The 12,183-nt window shown below is 35.9% G+C and overlaps 1 long non-coding RNA gene across 3 annotated transcripts; it reads left to right on the forward strand.

Annotated features, from left to right (window-relative positions):
- The first annotated feature begins 1,135 nt into the window (after positions 1-1,135).
- Positions 1,136-2,578, forward strand: LOC121973705. Of its 3 annotated transcripts, none has more exons than XR_006109719.1 (4): positions 1,136-1,178; positions 1,545-1,608; positions 1,959-2,424; positions 2,517-2,578. It is a non-coding gene; the product is annotated as an uncharacterized LOC121973705 (long non-coding RNA). The 3 variants fall into 3 exon arrangements; XR_006109718.1 differs by lacking the exon at positions 1,136-1,178 and adding an exon at positions 1,344-1,412; XR_006109720.1 differs by lacking the exon at positions 1,136-1,178 and adding an exon at positions 1,380-1,412 and having other exon boundaries at positions 1,737-2,424.
- The last annotated feature ends 9,605 nt before the right edge of the window (positions 2,579-12,183 follow it).

The following is a 12,183-nucleotide window of genomic DNA, read 5'->3' on the forward strand; positions in this document are numbered from 1 at the left end:
TATTTTTATTGATAGATTTATGATCATGACAATGAGGCGAGCACATAGAAACTTGTTTCATCAAATTCTGATGTCTCTATGTAGATATTTTTTAAAACATCTATAGATTGATACTAACTAAAAATGTGTTGTGTACTGAACGTTTGTAAATTAGTGTCCGAAAACTTAAATAAGGACCTAGAGACCTCGGAATTTGATGAAATAAGTTTCTATGCATCCGTATCATTGAGCTGATCGTAAATACGTCATCATCCATAATTTTTAATTATTATTTTCAGTGATTTGAATTTTTAACACCAAATTAGGTCAAATTGGGATTAAAAAATTCCAAATATATATATATTTGGTAAAAAAATATTTTTATTGATAGATTTATGATCATGACAATGAGACGAGCACATAGAAACTTGTTTCATCAAATTCCGATGTCTCTAGGTCCGTATTTAAGCCGTCCAAGTTTGTTTATTTTTTAAAAAAATGATTAAATTTTTGGGATGAATCTCTGGATTCGTCCCAAAATTTGGGACGAATCCAGAATTCGTCCCAAACCTAAAATTATTTTTAAATAATTAAAATGAAACATGTAGGCTTAAATATGGACCTAAAGACCTCGGAATTTGATGAAACAAGTTTCTATGCATTCGTATCATTGAGCTAATCGTAAATACGTCATCATCCATAATTTTTAATTATTATTTTCAGTAATTTGAATTTTTAACACCAAATAAGGTCAAATTGGGATTAAAAAATTCCAAATATATATATATTTGGTAAAAAATATTTTTATTGATAGATTTACGATCAGGACAATGATACGAACGCATAGAAACTTGTTTCATTAAATTCCGATGTCTCTAGGTCTGTATTTATTCCTTTTGATTTTTTCCCTTTTTTATTAAAAAAAAATAAATTCTGGGATGAATCCTGGATTCGTCCCAGATTTTGGGACGAATCCAGGATTCGTCCCAGATTAGGGTCGAAATTGGGAACAAAAAATTTTTAATGCTAATAACCCTATGTCTATATCCCATTCCGATTCTTTTTTTCTTCCCCATTTCTTTCTCCCCCGTTCCCCTTCCAACCTGCGATTTCCAGGGTTTCGGCCACATCTCCAACCGACGATGGCGGTGTGATATGCGACGACCGCTTGATCTCCGGCCGTGGAAGGTTTTCGATTGGTAAGCCCACTGCTCTCGAATCTCCCTCTTCTCGGTCTGCGTGGCCGCCTCCGCCGCCGCCCGGCGCCGCTCCTTGACTCTCTCGGGCCGCCGAAACCCTGGATCGGCAGCGGCCTAGCTGTCGCCCGCGCGTCAAGCTTCTGCTCACCGTCGTCCGTTGGCCTTGCCGTGGCTAACCGCCGTCTCCCTCTGCAGCTGAAGAAGAAGCCCAAGATCATGCAGCAGCATCTTGATGTAAGTTTCCTATAAAAACATGCTTGTTTTCCTAAATTTGGTTTGATTTCTCGCACTTGACTTAGGATTGATCTCTTTTCTGCTCTTTACCATTGATATGCGCCTTCTCTTATGCTTGATTTGCCTCTGCAGTATTGTTTCCCTGGTTTATGGCTATCCAAGATAACTCCTCGATCCTACAAAGCCAATGAATAAGGTTAGTTTTATTTGTCCTCGATTCTGCAAGGGTTAGAGATCGTTGATGAGGGTTTTAGTTCTAGAAACTAGTAAGAGCTCAGTTAAATGATTTTAGATTTGCCATTTATTTATTAAGAATCGTTTCAGATAACTCAGAGACTCTTTGACGAGATGACTAATCAAAATGGTATATCCAAATCTTTGCTAAGAAATCAACACCAAGTACATTGTTCAGGATTTCATTGTGATTTCTTCAATAATATGTTTTTAATTTTTAGTTTCTATTTTTTTTAATGAAATGAGAATTGAATTATTTGTAGAAAATATTGACTTTCATGCGTATTAATCAGTACATGTTTTCAATTGCAGACATGTGTTCTTATAGTCCGTATACATTGTGAAGGTTGTAAGGATAGGTCAGGAAGAAGGTGCAGAAGGTTCAAGGTAAGTTGTGGGGTTCAGTTGTATTTTATTCGTTGTTTAATTGGTTTATTGTTTGGCTGGGTTCATGTGGTACATGGAAGCAATAAATAACATATTGTTGTAGGAGCTTTGTTGATTCTTTGAAAATGTGAACTCAATTTTACTCTGTTTCAATTATGTTTCATATTCTGTTATTTACTTGAGTTATGCTTGTATTGTAATTCAAAGAAGGAAAATGTTTGTCTGGCAAACTCTATATCTGAAATGCATAAATTTGGAGCAATCTATAATATCAAATGGTTCTCATACTTTGGCACATGAATCCAATGATTTGGGTAAAAAAGATAAAAAGAAGAAAGGAACAAAAAGAGGAAGGCACTTTGATAGAGATTCTCGAGCTACTAATCCAGAGGTTCGTTTGGAGTCTCTAACTAGGCAATATGAATGAAGTCTCTAATACTCTAACTTTATTTTTGTCCTGATTTGATAATGTTGTTTGTGCAGGTCTCAATTTGGTGTGATCTCACTGTAGTTGAAGACAGCTGTATTTGTTCACCTCTTTTCGGTATTCCTAAGTTCATTAATATGCATTTACTGATCTATATATACAGTTAGCTTTAAATAATTATGTTATAGTTGTTTAATTATATAAAGTTAACTTTAAATAATTATGTTAAAGTTAGCTTTAAATAGTTGTTTAATTGTGTTCCTTCTTTTGATAAGCTGCTCTTTCTTGTTTTGTCTTCAATGATAATGATGCATAAAAGTTCTGAATTTGATCTATGTACAGTCTCAAAACTATATAGATACATAAAAGTTCTATATTTCATCTAGAATTACATCACACTATTCTAAAATTCTTTACTAGATAACGATGCATCCTCCTACCTTAATATTTTGCAAAGAGTTGTTAAAAATGTGCTAAAGTTATTCATATGAAATTGTCAACTAGTTAACACAATGAAAGGAACAATTATTTTAAACATCCTTTAGTTTACATTAAATACCAACCAAAGACAAAACTATAAATTCAGCAAATTAAAATGAAAAATAAAGTTAACTAAGTGAGAAAATTTGAACCCTAATACCATACTTCACAAGATCTCTCTCTCTTTCTCTCTATATGATGTGCCAATTATATTAGGTTGTATCATAGTTACGATACATGTACTTAGCTTCAAAATAATGCTTATAATTTTATTTACCGTTGCTATGACATGGATGATTCATATCGTTGGTAAATATGACTTTTATTAGAATTAGGGCTTTTATTAGAATGTTTAAGGAATTTCACATTTATGTTTTGTTTCCAATTATTCTTTTTACATGGCCATATCGTATACTATTTACAATATTTCTTGTTACACATAATCTAGTTTATTTGTTTGTTGTTATGTAGGCAAAGGAGATTTGATGGGGATCAAAGATTTTGTGGCACACGAAGATGACTATATGTATTCTTAGTGTTGTTAGATGGATGATGGACTTATAAAACATTGGGTTGTTGAACTTGTAAACTTTGTTGAACAAGATGGATTTTATAAACTTTGTTGAAATCTTTATATTTTTTGAATTATGAGTTGATGTGTTGAATGTTAAATTAGGATGTGTTGAATGTTAAATTAGGATGTGTTGAATGCATATTATTTGTTATTTGAATTTGGTTTTTATGTATTTGGATTGTATTGCAGAAATTGAAGCTGGAAAAAATATTTGATATAGAGACGAATTTGGCAACGAAAATGATTTGTCCCAATTCTATCGTAATTTGGGATAAAATTATTTTCGTCCCAGAATTCGTCCCAGATTCTGGGACGAATTCTGGGACGAATCCACAAAATTCGTCCCAAAATTTGTCCCAGAATCTGGGACAAATCTACAAAATTCGTCCCAAAATTTGTCCCAGAATCTGGGACGAATTCTGGGACGAAAATTGATCTTATGATTATCAAAGAATTTGGCAAGTTTTTGTTGCTAAATTCGTTGCCAGTTTTGCAACAAATTTATTATTCGTTGCAAACTTAGGAACAAAAATGGCAACAAAAAAAATTTTGTCACCGAATTTGTCCCCAAATTCGTTGCAATATTAGGGACAAATTTGGCAACAAAATATAATTTGTCACCGAATTCGTCCCCAAATTTGTTGCAAAAATATAGACAAATTTGCCAGAAAATTTATGTGAATTCGTCCCTAAATTTGTTCCTAAGTTTGCAACAAAAATAATTTTCGTTGCAAATTTGTATATTTTTTTGCAACGAATTTGGGGACGAAAATTTTATTCGTCGCCAAATTCGTCCCCAAATTTGCAACAATCCCTAATTCGTTCCAAAAGTTGGCATCAACCATTTTGGGACGAAAAAATTTTCGTCCCAAATTTTGTCCCTAAAATTTTTGCAACGAATTTTTTTTTAAAATTCGTCCCTAATTTTGTCCCAAAATGCCTTATTTTTTGTAGTGCATATTATGTGGCCAATTAAAGTTGTTGTAAGCTATGAATCAAAATATAACTCATATAAAGTATCATATTATGGGCACAATGGGTCGGCCCAAAAGAAGTCACATTATGTTGTCAATTAAAGTTTGAGTTATATTAGAGAGTATCGCTAACAAATAATATGGCAGTCCAAAGGAAGACACATTATGTTGTACTTGGTATCTCATAAAGAGCTCATTTATATGCATTTAAAATTTTATTTTATTTGCATAATTTTATATTATAAATATGTTCTTGGTTTTAGTTAAATCGTGAGCTTAAATAAATTTTTCTCTTTAATTCCAGTGCAATCTATAACTTCTAGCATTAATAACATCCCAACATTAACTGGTTCGAATTTTACTGAATGGAAAGAATACGTGACCATAGTCTTAGGTTGCATGGACTTAGACTATACATTAAGAAATGATCACCCCGCACTTTTGACCAGTGCTAGTACTATAGAACAGAGAGTTGAATTTCAACTGTGGAGAAATCAAATCGTATGTATCTGAGTATCATGAAGCTTTCCATACCGGCACCAATAAAGGGCTCAATAGCGGAGGGAGAAGATGCTAAGAGTTTCCTGGACCAATTAGCAGACCGATTCACCTCAAATGAAAAGGTTGAGACTACCACACTTCTTACAAAGTTTGTAACCATACGGTATAATTGTAAAGGAAACATAAGGGAGTACATTACGGAGATGTCCAATATAACGACAAGTCTGAAAGCACTAAAACTTGATATGTCTGAGGGTATGTTAGTATATTTCATCTTGATGTCTCTGCTTGCACGGTTCATTAATGTTGGGGCTTGTTACGATCATATATAGTACCTAACCTCTTTAGTCCTATACTAATGAACTTAATAGACCAGATTGTTTGCAAGAGTATCTTGTACTCATAAAGTTTGATATCAACTAAAATTTTACTTGTATTCCACATACAACTCACATATAGTCCAAGTGGGAGATTGTTGGATATGATTATCCCTATTAGGTGGGCTTATTTATAAGTTGCATATGTGAATACGATTTGAACCCTATAAAGTGATCTAACTTAATCTTATTGGGTTCGGTTGTTGGATGTAGACCTTGTATGTGTAGCACCTTTAGTCTCGCATCTATTATCATTTATATGTTGATAATAGATGTTCAGTATATATATGGACTTATAGTCCCGCATCTATTATTATCTATGGGCTGATAATAGATGTCCACTATATATAGGGTTGGTCTCCAAGGGCTTAGGGAAATCATGACATAGTTTCTTATTCCCTATTGACAAGAAACTTTACAGCGTCGTTATCCCTTAAGCCCCTTGGAAGACCTTCCTTTCCGCTGCATCTTCTTCCACAGAAATCAAGCCGACGACGGTAAAGACAAGGATATGACTCTTCATTTGGGTTCCTTGTCTATTATGTTTATGTATTTATTTTTCTTATGTTATATTTAATTGATGAAACGAAGATTCATGCTTATATGTTCTTATATTTATTATATGTGAATTCTTATACGATTTGTAGAATCCATGCGACTTAGGTTTTATAAGAACTATCACAAATCAGACTCAATGTAATATTTAGAAACATACAATCATTTTCTATTTAGAAAATTTTCTTTGATCCATTCATCCTGAAATATTTTACTTGTTAGAGTGCTCTTTCTGATTCCCCCAAGTCCCGCCACTCCAAGAACATGACACTTATTTGGATTAATTATTCTTAAGTATCAAACTAATTAGTATCTCAGTATCATTTTCAATCTGTGCTCCGATAATATCTCCTTCAATTAGTAGGTGAGATGTCTGCCACTTGATCAAATTCCCTCAAATTAAATTGGATTCCAGGATCCCAATAGCAACTCATGAATCAAAGAAATCACCATGTTTTAAAGCCAGCATATAAACAGAGAGGTCTCCTTTTTGTTGGTAGTTTTGAGAGCATGAAGCAACAATTAAATAAAGCGGTAACCACTCACATTGATCTCCCAAAGAAATCGTCGAAGAACCGTCGGAGACGTCGCTACTGCTGTCACCGAGAAGATCACCTTACGGAACCTTCTCGAACTCTTCCACGAACCAAATCCCAGCCTCTGGTTATTCCCTCTGCTCGCCAATCTCCTCGCAAAGCTCTCTGATCACCTCCACAGTGCTCACTCGCTCTTCACCCCTCTGCGCTCTACACTCTGATCTCAATTTCTCTTGGACGCCATCTTATATAGTTAACAAAACATTGGTTACCAACCGATGCTTTGATGGCTAGCTTTCAATGGAGGAAGATGAAGGATCGGCACCCCTTCATCTTCCCGACGTTGCAACTGATGCAACGTCTAACATCTCCCACTCGTCCAAGTCAATCCATATGGTCACATAAACCATGTCAGTCACATAGACTACAAGGTGATCATGTCACGAAGACTAGAGTGAAATTAGTCACAAAGACTAAATAAGTCACGTAGACTTTATGAGGATCAAGTCACGAAGACCAGAGCAAAAGTTAGTCACAAAGACCAAATAAGTCATGAAGACTTTATGAGGATCAAGTCACGAAGACCAGAGCAAAATTTAGTCATAAAGACCAAATAAGTCACGAAGACTTTATGAGGATCAAGTCACGAAGATCAGAGCAAAATTTAGTCACAAATACCAAATAAGTCACGAAGACTTTATGAGGATCAAGTCACGAAGACCAGAGCAAAATTTAGTCACAAAGACCAAATAAGTCACGTAGACTTTATGAGGATCCAGTCATGAAGACTAGAGCAGAATTTAGTTACAAAGACCAAATAAGAACATCCATTCCATACATTAGGAAAAATGGTTCGTGCGACAGCAAGCACAGTGAGCATTCAATTGCTAAGAAGATTGTCACGCCTTACTTAGCTGCTCCATAGAACAAATCAGAGACATAAATGTCCATAGAACGAATCAAAGACATAAATGGCTTGCTTTTACCCCAGATTAAATTATTTACATCATCATGAACATCTCTAATCCCTCATATTGACCATATGTCAAGAGCATGTTCAATATCTCCAATCAAACAAATTATTCACAATTACATTTTATATACTGAACTAAAATTGTAACCGGTACCAGTAAATAAATGTCACAGATGTAAATCAATCTTAATCTTCCTTTTTAGCTAGAATTCATTCATTCTAATCAGTCGCTTTCCTAGTTATGCTCCATAGACCGAATCATCCATAGTCAATAGGAAACATGCTAAAGTAGCAGACACTGATCAGAATTTCAAGTAGATGGCTAAATAGTCACTTAGGGTAAAATCAAGATTAACTTATAATCTCAAGGGTCTCACATAGTAGAGAAGCAGGGATCCATTCTCCTACTTCCCTTCTTGTCGCCATAGCACATGTGGTATGAATCACATGCTACGATGTTATTCTCTTTTCCAAAAAGAGCACATGTTTTTCCCAAAATTTAACATCGTACAGATTTCGATCTAGACATTCCCAATGTCTAACCCTGAATTCAACATATGAATTATAATCCAGCCTCAAGCAGATTCAGTAAATGGTGGGTGCATTTACTCCAATCATTACACAAATGATCTCATCTTGATACAAATATCAAGGCGACCTTAACTTATGGGTATGTCTTTATTCACAGCTACATAAGTTGTCCCATAAGAAACAGTCTTACCTCTATTTGTACTTAACAAATAGAGATGATTGTCCATGTGAGTGGAGCAATCCCAATCTGCCAACATGCTTATCGAGACTTTTATTCGAATGTATCTAAGACATCTACACTGAATAAATCATGGCATTTCTCATTTATCACAATGTCTTTACAATTAGTTACATTCTTCGAAGTCCCAAAGACTTCAAATGTCCATAAAATGACTCTTTAGTCAATGGCTTAGTAAAAGGATCAGCAAAACATATTCCGTGTAGGGATGTACTCAAGAATAATCTTTTTCTTGTCAACAATATCCCTTACAAAATTATACTTAATTTCTATATGCTTGCCTTTGCTGTGATATTTGGGATCCTTGGAAAAAGCTATCGCAGCTTGACTGTCACAGTACACAGTAACAGGACTCCCACTATCCTCAGCAATCTTCAAATGCTTCAGGAACCTTCTTAGCCAGACAGCCTCTTGTACATCCGCTGCACAAGCCACATACTCAGCTTCCATTGTCGACAGGCTACACAAGCCTGCTTCTTGCTGTTCCATGAAATGGCGCCATCATTCAGCAAGAAGACATAGCCAGATGTGGATTTTATGTCATCAAGGTCCCCTGCCCAATCTGCATCTGAGTAGTCACTTAGCTCATATCTGATCCTTGGAAATAGAGGCAATAATCAGCTGTTCCTTTAAGATATCTGAATATCCTCTTCACCGCTTTCCAGTGTTTCGATCCTGGGGGAAACGACTAACTAAGACAACAGCATAGCTTATATCGGGACGAGTAGACAACATAGTGTACATCAAACTACCAATAGCATTGACATATGATTTCTTCTTCATTTAGACTACTTCCTCAGGAGTCTTGGGATACATACTTTTGCTCAAAATAGTACCTTTTGCTATAGGCGTCTGTTCAATGTTGCAATCTGACATATTGAAGTGTTGCAACATCTTAGTGATATAAGCTTCTTGAGACAAACCCAAAAGCCTCTTTGATCGGTCTCTAACGATCTTCACTCCTAAGATGTACTCTGCTTCTCCCATATCTATTATGTCAATTGTGATGAAAGCCAACTTTTGACTTCTATCACACACTTTATGTCACTTCCAGCTATTAGTATATCATCAACATATAATAATAAAATGACAAACTTTCCTTTTTCCTTTCTTAGGTAAACACAATGATCCTCATTGATCATTTCAAAACCATAAGATAATATTACTTCATTAAATCTTATATTCCATTGTCTTGACGCTTGCTTTAACCCATATATAGACTTCCGAAGTCTACATACTCTTTTCTCTTGGCCTTCAGCAACATAACCTTCTGATTGTACCATATAGATTTCTTTGTCAGATTACCATTAAGGAAAGCCGTTTTTACATCCATCTGATGAAATTCCATGTCATATTGTGCTACTATAGCTAGGATGACACGTATTGACACAAACTTTACAATTGGGGAGACTATCTCTTCAAAGTCAATACCCTCCATTTGGATATATCCTTTTGCAACTAATCGAGCTTTGTATCGATTAATCGATCCATCTGTTTTCTTTTTTATTTTGAGAATCCACTTATTCCCAATAGCCCTTCGGCCTGGAGGAAGATCGACTAAATCCAAACTTGATTTTTTTCTCATTGACTCCATTTCTTTATCCATTGCAACTTTCCATTCTTTTCTAACTGAGCTGCTCAAAGCTTCCTCAACTGTTCGAGGTTCCTCATCGTCAACTGGGAGAACCATCAATACCTCATTCTCAATATCAAACCTTCTCCAAGGAATAATCTGATGACTACTTCTTCGAAGGTTAGACTATTGAGAAATTAACTCATTCAATGGCAAATTACTCTCACTCGGTTGACTAGATTCAGGCATCTCCTGATGTGTTGATAAAGGAACATTATCCTCCTCCTTTATCTCATATAGAGGAATTGTCTTATCAACTTCACCTCATGTTGGGAACTCAGTTTCTAGAAAAGTAGCATCTCTTGACTCTATTTCAGAGATGGTTACATCTTGTCGCTCACCAATAAAAACATAACCCTTAGAAGTCTCAGAGTACCTTATAAAGATACACTTCTTGCCTCTTGGTCCTAATTTTTCATATTCGTGAGTTTTATCATGAACGTAGGCAGCTGACCCCCAAGGTCTCAGATTACTCAAATCCGACTTTCTGCCTGTCCAACGTTCATGTGGGGTAAATGGAACTGACTTTGAAGGTACTTTGTTAAGTACATAGGCCGCAACTAATAATGCATCTCCCCAATATGAGATTAGCAAATTAGCCTGCGCCATCATAGACCTAACCATTTCAAGAAGAGTCCTATTTCTTCTTTTAGCAACCTCATTTTGCTGTGGAGTTCAAGGGACAGTTAGCTGTCTAATAATCCCTTTCTCATTACACATTGTCTTGAACTGATCAGACAAATATTCTCCTCCATGGTCAGTGCGCAAGGTTTTAACCTCACGTTCCAATTGATTTTCAACTTCGTTCAAGTAACGAATAAAGCAATCCAATGCTTCAGATTTATGAGAAATCAAATACACATGACCAAAACGTGTGAAGTCATCGATAAATGTAATGAAATAAGAACTCTCATTTCTAGCCTTCACATTCATTGAACCACAAATATCTGAATGAATTAATTACAATGGTGATTCAGCCCTAATAGCCTTACCAAATGGTTTTCTAGTCGTCTTTCCCACAAGACAATGCTCACATATAGACAAATTAATCTTAGCATGAGTGCCTAATAGGACCTCCTTAGCTAATCTATTTATTCGTTCTTGTCCTATATGTCCCAATCTAGCATGTCAAATTCATCATTAACATCAGCATTACTAGTAAGAGCAATGTTTGAAAAACAACCATCATTATTATTTGGTTCTACATCAAGAACCATAAAATCATTTGTTACAAAACCATACCCAATTAACACAGAGTTAATTCGAAGTTCCACACAACGGCTATAAAAATTTACATTGTAACCTAAATCAAGAAGACAAATAACGGAAACTAGATTCCGTCAAATCTTAGGAGCGTACAGGACATCATGTAGAAACAATGTGCCTCCACCACGTAGGTTGAGCTTGCAAGTGACAATTCCTTTGACTTCAATTCTTGCATTGTTTCCTACATATATCCATTTGTTGCCAGCTGATACCCGACAGTACTCCACATATGTAACTCGATCACGAGCTACGTGGTTCGTTGCTCCTGAATCTACAATCCACAAAGGATACGAATCAGCTAACAACACTGTACTTGCAACATATTGCTCGTGGAAAGAAGACAAAAATGGATCTACCTTTTTACGCTCAGTATAATCCCGAGCAAAATGACCCTTCTTGCCACAGTTGAAGCAAGTCAACCTGCTCTTAGGTTTTTGTCTATATTTCTTTCCTTTCTTCTTGATTTGGTTTTTCACAGCAACAGCATTAGCCTCCTTTCCTTTCCCCTTTCCTTTCTTAAACCACTTGTTCTTATTCTTGGAACCAGAACCTTCAGCTACGAAAGCTTGACCCGAAATCCTTGCGGATTCAATCCTCTCCGCCTCAAGTTCCACATGGTGTGAGACATCGGTGAAAGTCTTGATACTTTAACTATGGGTCAGGTTCTGTTTCATCGTTTCCCAAGAATCAGGAAGGGAACAGATAACTGTCTGAACTTGTTGTTCATCGGTCAACGTATAACCAGCAGTCTTAAGCTCTCGAATCATGTTACCCATCTCCCTGAGATGTTGGGCCATGGTAACATTCGAGCGCTTTTTACAACTATCAAACTTGATAGTTAGCTGACGGAGCTTACTCAGACTGACTCCACTGTACTTCTCTCTAAGGGCTACCCAGACAGCATGAGCCAATGGTAATGGCTCATATTCAAATACCAGGTCATCCACCATTGAACTATCAATATACCTTTAGCAATTGAGTCCTTCCTTTTCCATGCCTTATAGGCATCAAGGTCACGTCTATGCTGTGCTGAAGAACCATCAACCGGTTCCTCCATAATTTGGTTTACAGCCTGTAGAACTTCT

Source organism: Zingiber officinale, chromosome 4A (genome assembly GCF_018446385.1).
Source record: "Zingiber officinale cultivar Zhangliang chromosome 4A, Zo_v1.1, whole genome shotgun sequence".
NCBI lineage: Eukaryota > Viridiplantae > Streptophyta > Magnoliopsida > Zingiberales > Zingiberaceae > Zingiber > Zingiber officinale.